This window comes from Rhinolophus sinicus, chromosome 4 (genome assembly GCF_057876585.1).
Source record: "Rhinolophus sinicus isolate RSI-liver-muscle chromosome 4, RSI-T2T, whole genome shotgun sequence".
In the NCBI taxonomy this organism is placed as follows: Eukaryota; Metazoa; Chordata; class Mammalia; order Chiroptera; family Rhinolophidae; genus Rhinolophus; species Rhinolophus sinicus.
In genome coordinates, this window is record NC_142504.1 from 5,124,331 (window position 1) to 5,143,962 (window position 19,632).

General features: G+C 44.1%; 1 protein-coding gene across 3 annotated transcripts in view; it reads left to right on the forward strand.

Annotated features, from left to right (window-relative positions):
- The window catches only part of DOCK4 (dedicator of cytokinesis 4), a 364,936-nt gene that overhangs the window by 64,818 nt on the left and 280,486 nt on the right, over positions 1–19,632 (forward strand). The window lies entirely within an intron of this gene.

The following is a 19,632-nucleotide window of genomic DNA, read 5'->3' on the forward strand; positions in this document are numbered from 1 at the left end:
AGGACTGGTTTATGTGGGCCTCCCTGCTTCATGGGCCTTGCAAGGTCAGAGGGTCTATCAGGCCACGAGGCCAGGTACCCAAAGAGAAGTACCAACTGGGACTAAATGCCCCTCCGGCCAGAGAATGTTCTGCTCACTCTCTGGTGTCTCATGCATCCTCCTGCTTGGTATCCAAGGATAGTGAATGTAGATGAACTAGCTGGACTGAAGGCTTTTTCTTCTTTATTTATCTAAATGCCGGGCCCTGTGTGTGTGAGTGTGTGTGCTTGCCTGTTCTCTGTAGCTTTCTCCTTTAAGGTCCTTTCAGGGGAGGCATGCCATCGATCTTTGTGGTGCTTCTAGATACCATCTCCGTGTGAATGTTTGTTGATTCTATTTTTAACGTTGCATCCTTTGTGCAAGCTGCTACCAGGCCAGGATGACCAAATGTCTGATCCCCCATCCCCCCAGGTTTTTCCTGGTCAAGTTCCATTCTTTTGTTCAGAAAGGCTCAGAATCATTTTGGGATGGCAATCTGTTCTTTATGCTGAACCGAAATCCAGGAGAAACTGTGCCTTTGAAACTGTGTGGCTTAAACCTCTTCCAGAATCCCTGCAGTGAAGATGCAGCAACCACGGAGAAGGTGACCTCTGGCTCTGAAGTGAGGGCCCATTTGCATGGGCTTCAGGGATCCTATCAAAGCCAGACTCCTACTCAGCTGAACACTGTGACGGTCCACTGTTTTCCTAATGGCCTGAGGGACTACCAGCCTCCGCCCCACATCCCTTTTATCTGGTCCTTCAATGCAGAGATTAGTAAATACTTCAGAAATGAGATTTTGAAAGCTCTAGGCCCAGTGATGAGGACCATATGAAAACCCCTGTGTCTTCTGCCTCTAGACTCGGCATGTTCTCCCCACAGGACATCAGCCCATTTCCAGGGACAGAATTTTTTAAAGGCATCACCCCCTCTCCTCCTATCAGTTTGAAAACACGAAGTTTGTGACAACCATACGTAGTCCTTTTCTCTCCCACCCCCTCTTGGTTCACTTGGGCCGTGTCTTTCCTTTGACATCTCCTGTTACCTCTGTGGCATATGTTTTTGTCTCTTATTAGCTAGCATGGCATTTGGCTCACTACAAGCAAAAACTAATGAATGAACAAATTAACGTACGTGCCACATTTTACGTGTTTCTTGCATTGCGCTGTGCATGCATTCATTGTGTCATTCATTCATTCGTCAAAAACCGTTTCTTGAGTGTCATGTATTAGGGACTGAGGCTATGAAGAGGAATAAGACAGAGGTATCACCCTCACGAAGCCCATGGTTTATTAGATGTAAAGGTAGTTGGTTTCTTTCTTGTCTTGTAAGCCTGTGGACAGTGCTGGACCTCACGTTAGGTGGGTGACCCATCCTGATGTTTGTCCAGTACATTGGTTTCCCTGTGTCCAGTTAGAATTCCTTGCCTCCTCTGCCCTCCCTAGGTTCTGGGGGGGAGGTGTCGGGGGGTCCCATTACTGCATATACTTGGTGCTCTGGTCATTCTTGAGTCAATCATGGGCCATATCACATTTAAAAATTGTGTCAAGTGCTGAAAGGGGGGCTGATCTCATCCAGCGCACAGCCTGTATGTTGAGCTTTAGATGAACTCAAAGAGCCGATGACACCTCTAAAAGTATTAGGAGCAGAATCACATTTGTTAGATTTGAGACATATTTATGGAACATGGCATGCCATTTTCTTGATATCATGGAGGGTTTCACTATTATAAGCCTGTGTATTTCAAAGCTCACTTGACATTGGGAGAAATGGCTCTATTTATTGTCTAAACTACTGGAAGCAAAATGGATTTATTTTTGGTAACTTTTTACTGATGTAATGACTTGACATAAAATAAAGACTCTGTTCCAGAGATTGTGAATTATTGCCCATGTGAATTCAACTCTGCAATGCCATTAATATTTTACTGCCACAGTGAACTAAGCTGTTATATTTAAATCAAGAATTATTGGTTCCTTTTGGTAGGATGCCTCAGTATTTTTACTCCCGCCCTGTGTGTACATTTTATTTTTTCCGCATTTAGTAACTTCAGAGCTTTGAGAAATGCTTGGAGTCCATTACATGAGATTCCTTTAGCTTTCGTGTCTAATTGGGGTTAGTGATTTTGATATCATTCATTATTGGTTTAATTTTATGTACCCAGAAGAATCTATTGCTTTGCTTGGTCGGAAAACAAACTGACAAAGCATCACTTTATCATAATTATTGAGAAAATTGTTAGAACCATGATATCTTGTTTATATCAACTAGCAAAACATGTGCAAGGAAGAGAAATATTATGTATCTTAAAGAAAATGTAAAGAAAGGAAGGATAAAGTAAGAGCTTCTCATTGGTGGAGTGTTGGCAGCTGTGTTCAAGACTTTGCACCTGTGACTGGTGCTGTGACTGTGGACGTGGTGCTGCTTCTTTCCTGCAGGAAGATTGTTCTGTCGCCATGTCCCTACCCGCTCCTTGCAGCTCTCTAAACCTGGGGTGCTGTCCCAGGCCTCTGGCTTCCTTGAATGCTCTTTCCTTCCAGTTCTGCCAGGTGATGTCCTACTCAACCTTCAAACTCGGCTCAAATTTCACTTCTTGTTGGAAGCCTCCCCTGACCTTTCCGGACAGAGTCAAGTGCTTCCAAGTCTAGGTATATTCCAAACCTTGTTCATTTGGATAAGGATTTACAAGTATACTTGACACTGAGGGACTGGCTTTACCGAAAGCCAAAGGCTATGGCTATATTAATACATTTGCATTGTCATCTTCTTCCAGTATGAAAGGTGTGATGGAGAATTGGCTTGTGAGTTAGGTGACATGGGTTCTAGTCTCCAGTCTGCAGCTGGTTTAAGGAACTCTGGGGAAATCACAACTTCATAAAAAGAGGAATGTGACTCAGGCTGATTACAGGTATCTACATATGGGTGAGCTAAACAGCTGCTTGGGATCTTTTCATTGTTTTACTTGTACTCTTCAAATATTTATAACTGCAGACTCACAGGAGGTTACTTGTGCCCTTCCCCCAGCTCCCCCAGGGAGGACATCTTACGAAGCTGTAGTACAAAACCGGAATGTGGATATCGCACTTACTGTTAACTAGACTCTTGCCTTGTTCAGTTTGTATGTGCTTAGTGTGTATGTGTATAGTTCTCTGCTATTTAATCCCATGCATAGATTCATGTAACCACCCTGCAATCAGGATACACACAGACTGTCCCATCACCGCCAAGCACCTCCCTTTGCTACCCTTTGTAGTTGCACCATCGGCCTCTTATCACTGACCCCTGCTAACTCCTTGTGTCCTCCCTCATTTTGTCATTTCGAAAATGTTATATAAATGGAATCATACTGGATATCAGCTTTTAAGATTAGCTTTTTATTTTATTGTATTTTTTTTACTAAGCAGAAGGCCTGACATCCACTCAAGTTGTTGCATAATCACTAGGTCCTGACTTTTTATTGCTGAGTCCTGCTCCGCAGTATAGATGGACCAGCGTTTGCTTAAGCATTCATGCATCGAAGGACATTGGGTTGTGTCCCCTTCGGGGCTATAAGGAATAAAGCTGCTGTGAATGTTTTTATACAGGTTTCAGTGTGCAAAGAAGCTTACATTTCTCTGGGATAAATGCCCCAAAGTACAGCTATTAGGCCATAGGGTCGTGCATGTTTGGTTTTATAAGAAACTGCCAAACTGCTTTCCAGAGTAACTATACTCTTCTAGACTTTCTCTAGCAACGTATGAGGAGGCTCAGTTTTTAAGGGGATAGTAATTTAACACCAAGAAAGTCATCTGGGTACAGGATTCGGAACCTTGTAGGATTAGAGGGCAGTATTGGAATCTTCCCTGGCCGAGAGATAGTAAAAGACTGTCTGCATTATGTGTTATGATGTGACTTTTCTAACTGAATGTTGTTTTAAATAAATGAGCCACTTAAACTGTCTCCACAGAGACACGTGTGCGCTCGCTTATTGGCGATGCAATATTGTTTTATGTTGTTGCTGTTTTCCAGTGTTTTCCCTGGCAGACATTTCCTTTTGCTGCTGGTGTGAGGCACGGAGGGGGAGTCTGATCAGATGTGCACACGCGGACGTGGGGGTGAGGGAGATGGCGCTTACATCACAATGCTTGCTCGGGTACATACCTGAACGTTAGCTTCGTCTCTCGCGTGGAGAGGGTGAAGCTAACTCACCGGCTGTTGTGAGGACCCTGGACGCTGACAGCATGGCTCCAGGCTTATGGCAGGTACTTCTAGGTCCTCTGTCTTCGAGAATTTCAATGTTATGCCTTTATGATTCATTTTTATGTAATTTAGAAATAGCTAATATCTCCATTCGCTCTAGTTTTACAAAAGAAAGAAAAATCCATAGATCTTTAATAAGAGGAACAGTGATAGTGAGCCTTCCATGTATTGAGAACATATTGAGTATTGTGCGGTGCTTGACGCGCATGAGTTACGTGTCTCGTTTAAGCTTCACAGCAGATCCATGACTCAGTACTCTTGCGATACCCATTTTTCACCTCAGGGAAACTGAGGCTTAGAGAAGTTAATTGACTTGACAAAGGTCACGTGTCTTGGGAGGCTAGAATTTGAACGTAGGCAGTTTGTCTCTAGTGTTCTAATCATGCACCTGTACCTGTTCTTCAGAGTCTGTTGCTTTCTCAAGTGCAGTTTTCTGCATGGTATACATGATGACGGACGTGCCAGTATGTTTGCTGCGTTCACTGGGGGCCAAGCTTCGAAGAAGTACTTTTGAGCTTTTCTAGAGGTCAACAAAGCAACCACGCAAACAAAAATCACCTCACGTTTCAGAAAGAAGAATCTGACTCACCTGGGTAGTTTTTAAATAGCTAGTCTGGATTTTTGAGAGGCATGATAATTACTCTAAATGACACGCTAGAGAAGGCTTTGGTCACCCTGACGGGGGGAAAGCATTGTCTCTAAAACGTATGATTTTCCCCGCACTGTAATTTAATTCATAAAGATATTATAGGAAGTAGTAAATAGTACCTGTGAGTGACCTGACCCATCCCTTCCACAGGGACATAACTTTGCCAGTGTATAATTCGGTATTGTTTATAATTCCAAGTGTGGGGGAGCCGTGCAATTTCAGGTTTGTTGTTGTCACAGTGAGGCTCCCGTGTAACTCAGGGGCCTCAGGCCATGCTCACATGTCACATTTCCTTCTGAAAAGGTGTTTGGGATTTGGAAACCAAACTCTCAGTTTTGATATGCATGTCTCATCTAAGTCTCTTTGTTTCTTATCACTCTTCAGTGCATGAACAGATTCAGACACAGCCTGTTTTAAAAGCTTAAGCAAGGTATAGTTAGGCAAGGGATGGAAAAAAATGAAGCTAAATTATCCGTGCAATGTATCAGTGAATGTATTGTTTTCATGACTGTGGGTCTGTTCGTTGAATTTAAAACGAGGACGTTGACACATGTTATTTTTCAATAGTATTTAATGGGTACCTACTGTGGGCCAGGCACTGTGCTAGGCAGTCGACAGAACATTTTTTTTTTTCCTTAAAATGATCTGATGAAGTAGATGGTGGCATTGTCCCCATTTTCTAAATGATAACATGAGGTCTTCCGAGTCACATGGCCCGTGTGTGGCAAGACTGCTCTTCATCTGTTGCTTTTCTGTTTCCCGGCCATGATCTTCCCTCTGTTACACTGGAGGAGGAGACAGAACTGGGATTTGGTTCTGGCTCAAAAGACGAGTTATGTTGGTAGAGTATCCTTTCATGTGGCTGAGAGGTCATGCGTGGAATGCACTAGTCAGTTCATTTCTTATTTAAATGTAATGACAAAGTGTGTCCATGGGAGGCATTTCCCACTTAGCTGATGTGGTACCATAAGAATAAGTTGCAGACAGTGGTGGTGTATGATGTCACTTAAGCTGTTTTTCTCCATGTCTCGGAAAACTACTATCCTATTCCCAAGATAAACTCCTGGTTGTAATTAGTGCAAGGACAGAGCAGCAGGGATACCACCTACCGTAGGCGGCCCCTCTGTTGCTTTTACATAGATGCCTTCTCTCTAGATAGAATCCTCCCATTATGGTGTAGAATATATTCCTTAGATTTTTTTATTATTAAATGTATTGGGGTGACATTGGTTCGTAAAATGCTATGGGTTTCCAGTGTACATGTCTATAATACCCCCTCAATACACTGCATTGTGTGAAGAACATATTTTCTCTAGTTTTTAAAGCAGATTTTCTTTCCTTATTATAGCTGATTTAGGGAAGAAGGGAAATTAGTTTGCCTGCCTTGAGATCTAACAGGAGGACGTCGTAAGGAGATAGTTTAAGACCATCCTGGGTCCAGAATGTAAAATTTGCCATGAGTATTCCACGAGGAGGTAGTAGAAAATTTATTGAGTAAGTAGTTAGTACATTGGGTAGAATCATTTAGAAAATGATTTTCTCATCTATACAGGGGTAAGAGGTTTCCTACTTTGATAGCTAAAATTCCAGATGCTACTCAGCTTAAAGTGATTGATAGAAAATGGGAGCAGTTAGCTAGACCTGTGTTTTGACTTCAAGTCAAAGGTTAGTTCCTGGCACTTTTTACGAAGACAACTGTCCCTTCACGTCACTCGTCTGTGAGCGATGCTAAATTCCTTATCTCTGCATAGGAGCGAATCGCAAGAGATCTTGTTCTTGAGTTCCTCATTAGAGAACACGTATGGTTCAGTGTGTGTCTGATACCTTATCAATCGCTAGCCACCACTAAAATAAAACAAGATTTAAAACTCGCCGAGTACGAGCAGACAAAAGCCTAGTCTTCGTAATGAAACGGAAGATAAAGTGCATAGCGTGTAAACACACAAACAGGATTAAATAAAGTATCAAAGTAAGTGCCAGTATATCTGTCTTCTCAGTAAATGCATTTGGATGAAACACTAGCGGCTTCAAACTCAGACTGAGTTTTATAAAACCCAACTAAATACTGTTTATAAGAGACGGTCTTAAAACATAATGACCTGCCTCTAAAGTAGTCAAGTGCTTAGAAATGAAAGCAGAATGGTGGTTTCAGGGTTTGGGGGGAAGAGGAAATGGGGAGTTGTCGTTTAACAGATAGAGAGTCTCCGTTTTAGGAGCTGGAAAAGTTTTGGGGACCTGTTTCACAGCAATACGAATATACTTCACACTACTGAACTGTGACCAAAACATGGTTAAGATGGTAACCTTTGTTGTGGTTTTTGCCACAATTAAGAAAACATAATAACCCACCAAAATTAAAAATAAAAAGACCGGTTAAGATCTATTACCAATGGCAGGTGACAATCAAGTCTGATAAGATTAATGTCAGATAAAGCAGAATTCTATTAATATTGTGTGCACGCAGGAGTAATGTAAAAGCAAATACTAGTAGAAATGGATGGAGAAATTGTTTTTACAGCCTGGAACTGAGGCCACGGAGTGGTGGAGCTGGGGTCTGAACCCAGGTTATGTGACTGCAGAGCCCACACTTTGTCACCAGCCTGCACTGCCTCCTTACGAAAGGGCTGTCCTTCCGAAGCTCTTTTAGGATGCAGTTGCCCAGATTTGACGCACATGCTGTCATAGACTCGATGTTCCAATAAGTATTGGCTTCTCAGGCCAGTCTTAATTCATGTTTCTGAGTGCCACAGCATCGTCGGTCACCACGCCATTCTGAGGGCCTGAGACCGTGCTGGCCTTTTCACTTTGGAGACTAAGAACTACTGTCTCCGCACCCCTCCACCTACTGCCTGGCCCGGTGGCCCTCTGCAGCTGGGGGGGGGGGGGACAGAGGCTAAATGCTCTGAGGGGGAGGCTTCAGGCTTCTGGCAAAACCTCTGGGATTCTGGAGTTCATTCAGTTCCCGACAAGCTGCCTTTTCTCCCCTTCCTTCTTTTTCTGCTGTCGTTTCCACTTTTCCGCTTCTTGTCCTGGAGTGGAACCCCTCTCTCCTCTCCTGCCCCAGGTCTTGATGGAATGACAAAACTTCTTGGCTCTTGTCTAAGGGTGTTTTCACTGCCAACAGTTGTTGGAAACAGGCAGCTAACAGGCGTGACTAGCTCTGGTCCCATTCCCACCTCTCTTTCCACATAGATGCACAGTCTCATTAGGAAAAGAAGAAGATATATAAGAGCTATTTGTGGGCACTGACTATTTAGCTCTCTAGGCAAAGGCACAGCTCCCTTTAGGGGGAAACGAAGATCCTGTGTGTCTCTGGGTGGTCATTGAAGCCACTGGGCTAGGACTGCGTGAGGACAGCAGATGTGGTGCTTGGGAAGCGGCACTAGGGGCGGAGGGGAGAAGTGACAATCGATTTCCCGAGTTTTCTTCTCTCCTCTTCTGTTCTGTCATATGGCTGGTTTGATTCATGGGCTGAGGACAGACCCTGGACTGAGGTCCTAGGAGTTGGAAAGAAGATGGTCTTAGCACCTTAGTTTGCATTACAGAGGGAAGGAAAGTGGGAAGCGGAACTTGGAGGAAGCGGAGACGGCCTGGTGGCGGCCACCCGACCAACAGGTATCAGAGGAAACCCTTTTTTTTTTTGCAATTATTTCTATATATAATGTAGAGCAGTTGAGTATTGATTACTCTCTTTTTATATGAAGTGTGAATTTTAGTTTGGTGGTATATTTGGTTACATTGAGAGGCCAACATATTTCTCCCGAATGATTCTGAAATCTCACTTCCCTCCTCGAATCATCGTCTTCTTTCCTCTGAATGATTTTCATGTGAAGCAGCGCAATTAAGTCTTGTTAAGTGTGGCAATACATTACTTGATAATTCCCATAAATTCTCTAAAATGTGAGGAGGAGAAAATGGAATGTGGCCTAAGTCAGCTCCAGGGATGTTTAGAGAAACGATTTCTTCAGTCTTGTTTCTGCAGATCACACACAGATTTTTGTGGAAAATGGGGGGATTTGATAAGTGCAGTGTGTGTTTTCTTGCACAATGGCTATGTGTCTAGTGCAGGAAGTCCTTCGTGGATTCCTCTGACGGTGGAGGTGGAGGCCATGCCTACTTAAGATGGTACGCGAATAAGGTTTAAAGGGACTTGAATGGAGAGAGGCTTTTTAAATAAGGGCTGTGACATATTTACTTGGATGTTCAGGGTTGACTGGAAAGAAAGGAAGAAGCACATCATGAAAGCTTGGTTTGGACCCACGCTTCCATTTTGTAGGAAAATCATCCCGTCAGATCTGCTCCGAGGCCTCTTCTGCATTCCTACACGTCGCCATGCTGCACACAATTGCACAATGGAAAACACAGCACTTACGCAGAAAATAGGGTTAGGGACCCAACATTCAAAAACGTCCAAAGTGACACATTTAAAAAAGGTAGGAACCAAATACAAATGGTAGCTTGGTCTCACACCTGCTAAGTGGTTAAGAAGTACTTAAGGATGTCAATAAATGTGGCACTTTCACTTGCAAAAGCCCTGAAGTTGGCTTGTGAAAGTGGGTGGGCTTCAGAGGGCTGCAGCATGTAAGTTATTGGGACCTGGGGACTCTGAGCGATGTCATCAATGCCTGTGGTTTAAATAGCGATCACTCTGTATTCTGATTGGTTCGTACACCATATGGATATGCGTGCAGTATATTATATCTAGATGCATAAGCCACAAGTATCGACTTAGATCTCATACGTACGCAGAGTCCATAGAGATAGCAGATTAGTGGTTGCTCGGGGCTAGGGCGAGGCAGGGCATGGGGTTCCATTTGGGCTGATGCAGAAGTTCTGCAATTAGATACTGGGGACGGTTGCATCAACACTGAGTGTACTTCGTGCTATGAAATGCATTTTAAAATGGTTGAAATGGTAAACTTTATGTGATGTGTGTTTTCTCACACACACACACACACACACACACACACACACACACACACACACACACAGCCATAGTTGAGTCTGTGTTCTGGGCAGAGCTCATTGCTTGGCGGGACTGGGGACCCAGTAAGACGTGCAGCTTAGTTGGGAAGGGAGGGAAATGGAATGACAGCGAGATTACAAGGCGGAAATGGAGTGTGCCATGGAGGAGGTGAGCACAGGAGGCTGTGGGGTCCTAAGGAGGGGTGCACCTGCTCTCCCGGAGGAACCCCAAGGCCTTCCAACAGGAGTAGCACATAAGATGGACTCATTAGGCCCCAATTGAGCAGCATGTGAAAAGCTCTAGAAAAGACCCATTTCCTGGCCTGGCCCCATTCAAGTTAAATCAAAATCTCTGGAAGGAGGGGCTTAAGAATAAGTGTTTTTTAAAAAGTTGCCCAGGTGATTGTCTCATGCATGCTGGGGTGAGAACTTCAGATTTGGGGAACTGTTGGCTATTGGCAGGTGCATTCTGGGAGGAGGAAGTTGCAGAAGCAGATGCCCAGCTGGGAAAGCCTGAGGTCTGGCTGACTAGACAGAGGGTCTGAGTGTAGGCGACGGGAGCCAGGCAGGGAACACAGCCTAGGCGACCTCACGCGCGTCTTTAGTGTCTGTGGAGGAATCTGCTGTTAGTTTTGTCATCAGTGGGGAGGACTCGAAGGATTTGATGAGGGCAGAAAGGGTAGATATCTGTCCTTGTGTGTTAGATGAACCCGGCAACGTTTTTTTTTTTTTTTTTTTTTTTTTTTTTTAAAGATTTTATTGGGGAAGGGGAACAGGACTTTATTGGGGAACAGTGTGTACTTCCAGGACTTCTTTTTTCCAAGTCAAGTTGTTGTCCTTTCAATCTTAGTTGTGGAGGGCGCAGCTCAGCTCCAGGTCCAGTTGCCGTTGCTAGTTGCAGGGGGCACAGCCCACCATCTGTTGTGGGAGCCGAACCAGCAACCTTGTGGTTGAGAGGACACACTCCAACCAACTGAGCCATCCGGGAGCTCAGCTGCAGCTCAGCTCAAGGTGCCGTGTTCAATCTTAGTTGCAGGGGGCACTGCCCACCATCCCTTGCGGGACTCGAGGAATTGAACTGGCAACCTTGTGGTTGAGAGCCCATGCTCCAACCAACAACTGAGCCATCCATGAGGCAGCTCAGCTCAAGGTGCCCTGTTCAATCTTAGTTGCAGGGGGCAGAGCCCACCATCCCTCGCGGGACTCGAGGAATTGAACTGGCAACCTTGTGGTTGAGAGCCCACTGGCCCATGTGGGAATCGAACTGGCAGCCTTCGGAGTTAGGAGCACAGAGCTCTAACCACCTGAGCCACCGGGCCGGCCCCCCGGCAACGTTTTGAGATAAAAATGAGCTGCATGTACCTCGCTGGAGCCTGGGAGGCCTGTTAGGAACGCATTTTAGTCTCTGTACCTGAGGTGCTCACAGTGGGCTCTGCAGGCCCCGTGGGGTCTGCAAACACAGAGCTGTCTTCCTAATAGTGCTGAGATGTTATGTGCCGTTTTCACTGGGTTTGGCATTTGTGCTAATGGTGCAAAGACAATGCTGGGAAAACTCTTCATGCCTTAGCACGAGTCAAGGCGGTGGCAGCAAGCTGTGGACATGGAATTTTTCACCTCCAGGCTTCTACAGATCTTTGAGTTGCAAGCTGAAATAGCTGCCTTTTTTTTTTTTTTTTTTTTTTTTTTTTAAAGGAACACCATTTTTATATGGAAGGCTAATTGACGTATTACATTTATTCAGACTTGGGTAGCTGGCAGACATTTTCTTGCAAATGAACAACACGAGCCTGTCACTTCAAGGCATTTGATGGCACTTATTGCCAATGGTAAAATTTGCCCTTTCAAGCAAAACTGAGAATTTTGAAAACTATGTGTCTGCCACTGTGCACTTAATAGTGTACTAGTACTTTAAATCTCTTTCGAGGGTATTCTGCAGATATTTTGCTATGGTATAATGAAATGCATCAACATTTGGAAGGCCTGCATGACTAAGTGAACTGGTATTTCCCGGTATTCGTCTTCGGGAGCGATGCCGCGGGAGGGTTTGACCTGTATGGCTTGTTTGCTTACACCTTCATTCAGGGAGCACAGGCAGTTCTGTCAGATTTTCAGTGTGGTTCCTGCATAAGGGATGGCCAGACAGAAAGCCAAAACACACACAGATGTTTTGAACCTGGAGGATTTAGAAAGCAGTAGTACTTTGTAATGAAACCAGGAAGTCAAGTGAGGGAACTGGTGAGGGGAGGGTAAAGAAAAGTGGTTTGCTTTTGGCTGGGTCCTGATATGAAATTTCCTCAATCCTTTATAAAATATGTTGCAAAGAAGCTAAACTTCCCGAAGCTTTTCTGTTTGGGGAAGACTTCTATGGAGTTAGATGCAACAAAATCAATTTTCAAAGATTTCTTTCTCTTAATAATCACAGTTTCCTTTTTTTTCCTGTTTATCTTCCGTGGGCCCCAAATCAGCCCATCCTGGGCCTCACGGACCCCATGGTGAGAACCCCTGGACTCTGGGTAGCCTTTCCTTGCTGGTCTCAGATGCTGGGCTCCGTACTGGAGAACTCAGGAACGCATCTCTGGGGTTTTGAAACTACTAGAACTGGTCAACGCCCCACTCTGCTGCAGGAATTCCCTAATCATGACTTGTTTCACCATAGCCTCTGACCTAATTTGTTCTTGTTTTTTATTTGCAAGCTCATTTTTATTGGATATGCAATATCCCTTCCCCCAACTGCATCCCAAGGATCCTATTGAAAAGTCTGTGGGTTGCTGAGTACAGAGTCAGTTCTCTCACGATGGTAACCCATCCCGTCCTTGAAGACAGTGTTAGGTACAAGACGTGAGGCTGAAACTGGGAGAGAACTACGTTTTTCTGTGTAGGAAAGTGGGTGAGCTTGAGAAACTGAAACTCTCCTTTTTTCTTTTTTTTTTAAACTGAGGTGTGAACAATAGCCAATGAGATTCAGAGACTTCTCATGCAACGGTGAAGAGAGTGTAGACTGGTGACTGGAGAATGAAAAGAAAGATTTGAGGAGAGCTCTGCCTGTAGGGCTTGGTGTCAGTCTGTGGTGTCAATACCCTCGTCCTTTGCCCTGTGAAATCTGTAGTAAAATCCACAGTGCTCAGTACTCTGAAGGAATGTTCCAGATAGATGGAGAAAAGCCTTCTCTGGGTGGGGCTGAGGAAAAACATGGAGGCCCTAGGAGAGTTTAGTATTATGCAGACTCGTAAGTCTTATGGTGGCTGTTCATCTCTCTTCTTCATGGATGTAGAAGCCTGTGCTTATTGAAAATATCCAGTGATCCCAAGTTAGACAGGCGGGTCATACCATGTCCAGGAAAGGGACCTAACACAAGGAACTGGGACCTGTCCAGGTCAGGGCACTGTCACAGGAGATCCGACAGCAAAAGCAAAGGGTGGCAGCTGACCTGTCATGGGGTGACATTTTCTGAATCAAGGCTTCATAAGCATTAAAAGTGCTCAACGAAAAATTGCAAAAGATGTCTAAATATGGAAAATAGAAAGCACTGGCTGGAATTCAAGTAAAAATAAAGAGATAACAAATGACTAGCAAAAATGACTAGAAGAAGGTAGAAATTCCATATATGGTAAATGATGTCAAGGTATGCTGGTGGTTTTCAACCAATTAGAAAACTAAAGTTTTTTCCCAGCTTGGTGTAGACACCGCTGAGACCAGGGCTTCCGCCTGTGTCCTCAGGCCATCCCTGTCCCCTCTGCACATAAGGCCTCCTGTCCACTGCTCACACCTCAACACCTCCCTGCTCAGACTGGGGCCCTCAAGATTGTTCCATTCTTCCCCAGTGTCCTCACCACCCCTCCTTAGTGGCACGTGGTTGTTTTGAATGCTGTCGAGAGCCAGCAATCGAGCTGTGGCAGGACCAGACGCCCCAGATGTGACGAGCTGATAGCGCCAACTTATGTGCCTAAATGACACCACCTGCTGTGGATGCTTTTCAGAAATGACCACATCCTTTTTCTGATGTGGGTCACCTGCACCTCCTCCCCCTGCTGTGTCGATGTTACTGGGCTGGGGGTGGGGGTTGGAGATGGGACATAGGTGGGAATCCTCCTTGCTGAGGTCCAGCTGCATTCGGAGTGGGGAGGATGCAGGCAGCTGTGCCTGCACATTTCACTGTGGCACGTGAGCTGCACTGACCCTGTGAGGCAGGCTTCTCCTGCAGCACTGAGCTCCATACCACCTTCAGCTGACCCCACCCCTCACCCCTCTGATTTCCCTGAGCAGTGGGCCCTGGGTCTGTAGTGGGAGTGTCTGATCTGAAAGGCTGCAGTCAGGAAGTCACTCCAAGCAGGGGAAGGTCGCCCCGGGAAGCAGGGCCGCCATTTTGGATGAGGGGTGCCGGGATGACCCCCACTGTGTATGATGGTTGCTCAGTGCTGCGTCTACCCTGCCCCGGCCCCCATGAAGGTGGCTCCTCCCTGCACAGGCCTAATATCGGGGTGCGGGTTCAGGGGAAAAGACATGTAAACACTTTTTATTTGGTTTAGTTTCTTGGCACATAATAGTCATGATTTTGAAGACTAAGGCTCTGAAATGGATGGGCTGGCAGTAGACTTCTGTCACCTTGGACTCAGGTCACAGAGTGAGGAATGCCTGTCACTGCCCTCAGCTGTGTGGACTTTTATTCTAACCATAATTGAGTTCTGCAAGTTTTAACTATGTTTTAAGACAAGGTTTTCTAGTACTTGAGGGTTTTTATTTTTAACCTTTATTGGAAAATTATCTGTTAAGATATTACATTTTAATTTAAAAAAACAAGGAAAATAACAATCAGAGGACTTGGAGGCTGACTTCAGGCCTGCCATCCTTCGGCGGCCCTGGCAGGGCAGCCACAGATGGCTTTGCTTTTGGATACAGTGCTGCATTCAAGATACTTTTTGCTGCAGCTTAACAGAAAAACAATGCTATGTATAGACATGCACCCCAGTCACTCATAGCTACACAGCATTTATTCAGTAACCAGCGTCCCCCCAAATGTTCTTAAAATCCGAGGACCTTCCTTTTCTGCTGAGATACCATCTCCCTAAAAATCAATACATTCCTCCTATTTTTAGTTCAGTAGTTTTACTGAGAGAGCAGGTGGCCCAGGAGCTTCTCTCATGAAAGCTGGTTACATTTAGTTGAGAGCTGGATTGCCTGACTCTAGGTAGCATTTCCTTCAAAAGTACAGTGTTGCTTTTTGTACTTCAAGCTTGTCATCTACCTTTTTCCTTCTCTGTGTCTCATTGGGGCTGGAAAGGAGTTGAGTTGGCCCTGGTCTGGCCCTCAGGGAAGCTGCCTCCACTGTCCTAACTGGAGGAAAGAAGCCTGATCGGCAAAGATCTTTCCATTGGGAAAGCATCCCCTGTTGTTCACTTCTGGCTTGGTTATTTTATTTTATTTTATTTTATTTTATTTTACATGTTGATGATGATGGTGATGGTTACTATTATTGGCGGGTGGGAGGTGGAAATGCAGCAGGAAGAGGGCTGTTGGGAGGCCCTGCTGCAGGGCTCACAGGGTCCCCAGCCTGTCCCTGGTGCTGCACTGGGGAAACCCTGCCTCCTGGCCATGCCCCTGGGGTGTTGCCTTGTGGCCAGGGAGTCAGCCTCTTTTTCCTAAAGGAACGAAACTTCTCTTACCGAGAGTCATTCAAGAGAGTCAAAGCACTTTGCTTTCACATCAGCCTTGTGAAAGGAAGTTAGGGTTGGGGTATTTTTTTGTTCCTTTTTCCTCAGTCCTCAATAAATAAAACTGGGCTAAACACTGCAAGGGATTGGTCACCTCTATATTCTGGGTCCCTGGCAGTGTTCAGAAGTAAGGAGTCAGGCTTCATTTACTGCAAATTAAAATTCCCTACATTCTACTAGATTCTATCCATAAGAAGCAGGATTACTACATCCATTTCCATGGTTTCTTTCGCAATTGTTGGGTTTTCACTGGCATTGAAATGCAATAATGGGTATTTTGACATTTGTTTATGGTAAATAGAAAGGATATAATTAAAGGTCAGGTCCTGACACGGGTTTTTAGTTTATTTCTGTGGAAACTTACTGTGTTTGGCCAATGTTCTTGTAATGATTGAAGTTTTAAATACCTTTTAAATTTTCTAAATTTCACTGGGGTCTGCAAATTAAGGGCATATAAATAGATGTTGTATTGCCAGGAGAATGATCTAACAGTGTCCTCAGTGGTCTCTAATAACAAGTAGTGTAATTAACGGTGTAAAATATTATACCTTCTCGTTTATTAATTGAGGCAGAAATTTCAATTCAGAGGGAATTGTACTATAATCTTAAAGCATGGTAGGCTTATAACAAGGGATTTGTTTAGTTTAGTCACTGTGTTCGGTTTCCTAGAAGGATATGTACCACTCCAGTGTTGTGTGTGACACCTAACAGATTATGTAATGAGTTTGAATTTAGAATTTGGGTTAGTATCCATTTTTAGAGTGGCTTTTATTTTTGCAAGCTCTTCAGAATTCATACTAGCTTGCAGTGAACGAATATCACTGTATATCTAAGGATGTAATCTCAGAGTTGTTTATATTACACTAATCTTAGAATCTTGTAATAAATTTGTACTTAGAACTTCAGTGTGTGCATTTTTTTTTTTAAAGGAAAACTGAGAAACTTTATTAACTGCCTTGGCCTTACCAGACATTCCTCCATGATTGGAGATACTAGGCCTTCCTGTTGCATCTGAAGGCAGGATAATTGGAAATTTTCCTTTTATGTGTTGTCCTGCCTCCACCAAATTCAGGATCAATGTGTCACACTGACATTCAAAGCCCTTTGCTGTATGGCTTTAATTGGGTCCCACTTCCTTTCCCACAGGAAATCAGGATGTCACCAAAGTGTGCAACTGGCTGCTTTCCTAAAGGTTCTCGTCCCTGTTACCTACCCTGGGATCTTGGCTCGTTTCTGGAATAATTTTTTACCCCCTGCTCTTACACACCTTCATTTTTCAGAATTTCACCCACCTGCCATCCCTGAGCTTCTGCCATGAAGTCTTTCCTGATTCCTCTTCCCTTTTGTGGTAAGCATCCTACTCTCCCTACAGAGTGGCTGTATTGGTCCGTTAGGGGTGTCGTAACAAAATATCACAGCCTGGGTGGCTTCCACTACAGAAATCTATTTTCTCACAGTTCTGGAGGCTGGAAGTCCAAGATCAAGGTTTTGGCAGGTTTGGGTTTTCCCGAGGCCTCTCTGTCTGACTTGCAGCCATCTCTGTGTCTGCACATAGCCTTTTCTCTGTGAACAGCCCTCCCTGGTGTTTCTTCCTCTTTTTAGAAGGACACCACTCAGATTGGACTAGGGCCCCACCCAGATAACCTCAAGTTACCTTAATTACCTCCTTGAAGGTTCTGTCTCCAAATACAGGAACATTCTAAGGGACTGGGGTTAGGACTTCCACACATGAATTTCTTTTTTGAGGCTGGGACACACGATTCTGTCTACAATGATGGCTATTTGTATACCTTACATATTTTCTCTTCTTTCTCTGATTAGGTTGTAAAGTATTTGAAGGCAGGGCCTTGTACAAACAGGCTTGATATAATGCCTCATATATCTGTGGAATTTAATTAGTTTAATAAGTTCATTAAATCAACTCTTCAAAAATTTAGTGTAGTGTGTAGTTATTAGACTTTTATGGAAATGATCTATGGCCAAAATATGGCACTTAAAATTTCTTTATGAATTTGGTCAAATGCTGCCAAGTAATTTATAAAAGAAAACGTTGCCCAGAATAATATGTTACTCTTCTATCTTTCTTTTCCCTTCAGACTTAAGTAATGCTGTGTATTCTTTTGCATACATATATTCTCTCATTCTTGTATCCTCAAGATCAAAACAGAAGTCAAGACAGAACTTAATACATTTACCTTTTCAAGCCACATATGAAGCTTTACTGCCTTGGGCAGTCATTCTCTGCTTTCAGTTGACAAATGTTAAATACCGTACTTTGCCGTGTATAATGCACATTTTTTTGGGCCCAGATTTGTGAGGGAAAAATAAGGATGTGCATTGTACATGGGCAGTGCTAATTCCACATCTATATAAATGTTTTTAATTCTTTTATTTTTGCTTATGAGTTAACAGTGTAACTCTAGAAATCAATAATGATATCTGTATGCAAAATAATACTCTAGAATACAATAATCAGTTTTGTTGAACTTATGAGGAACTTGCAATGACAAAGTGTTCTTGGCCTTTTATGATGTGTAAATATTGTAAATTTGTTACCGGCACACAAAATTTCTTGTACCTTGTATCTATTCTTGTGTTTTTTAATTACTTGATACATAAAATTTCTTGTATCATAATATGTTAAAAAAATAAATGCTAAAATTCCTTTATAATACAAAACACAAGTACCTAAACGTAAACAAATAAAAATTTGAATTAAAAAATTACAACGAAAGATTTTGTTTCTCTGAAAGTTTGGACCAAAAATGTGGGTGCACAGCATACATGGGAGCTCGTTATACATAGCAAAGTACGGTAACTCTCCAGTCACAAGCCAATTCCTTCCGCTGTCTGGGGGAGTGACATCAAAGGCCTCACTTAGAATTAGATGTTCCTTAGCATATTGTTCTCTAGGTCCACCCTATTGTTGCAAATGGTAAGATTTCATTCTTCTTTATGGCTGCGTAATATACTCCATTGTATAAATGTACCACCATTTCTTAATCCAGTCTTCTACCGATGGGCGTTTCGGTTGTTTCCATATCAGAGGGGTAGTAGATGGGGGAGAGGGGTTATCGATGTGTGAGGGATATAAATGATAAATGTCTAACTATTACATTGTTTTGTGCACCTGAAACTAATAATAATAAAAAAAGAATTAGATGTTCCTTGGGACTATCTGAAGTTATGGGCCAGCTCAGGATACCGGTAACGCCCATTTTGAAAACTTGTGGGGTTCAAACCATTTCTGCCACCCTCCCAGGTGTGGATTCCTGGATGCAATGTCACATACATGTCTGAATGTCATGAATCTTTGCTGCGGCTCCAGCAAATGTCTTGTGTAGCCCGCAGCCTCCTCAACGCCCCATCTCTGTGTGTGTGTGCTTTGTGTGGAGAGGTTTGGGTACATGTCTGAACGCCACCAACAAGGTTCTGCCCTGTTGTCTGCAGTCTGATCTTCCATGAGCGTAGAGTCCTCATAGCAGTTTGGGGGATCCGTCTCTGGGGGCAGATTAGAGTGGACCCTCAACACTGTGGATAAACAACTTTTATCAGAAACCTGCCTAAGCTATAGGAACGTTTAGTGTGCCTCAGTGACTTGTATCTGTTCACACCTGGTGGCACCGGGTTCTCTCTGGTTCCACGGAAACTTCCCCAGAGCTGTGCTTGGATGCTATGTTGTCTTCTCTTGCTGAGGGCTGCACAGTGTGCTAGTCCGTTCAGACTGCTAACAAGATCCACAGACCCCCGGGGTGGCTCACAATCACTAGAAATGGATTGCTCACAGTTCTGGAGTCCGGGAAGCCCCAGACCAGCAGGCTGGCAGATCCGGTGTGAGATGGGGGCCAGCATCAGGGTCCCCGATGGTCATCTTCTCGCCGTGCTCTCCCGTGGTGGAAGGGGGCAAGGGCACAGTCTCAGGTCTCTTTGTAAGGGCTCTGCTCTCATGACCTAAATCATCTCATACCATCACCTTGGGGGTGAGGAATCCACATATGATTTTTTTTTGGGGGGAACACAAATATTGAGACTGTAGCAATTAGGAATTACCAA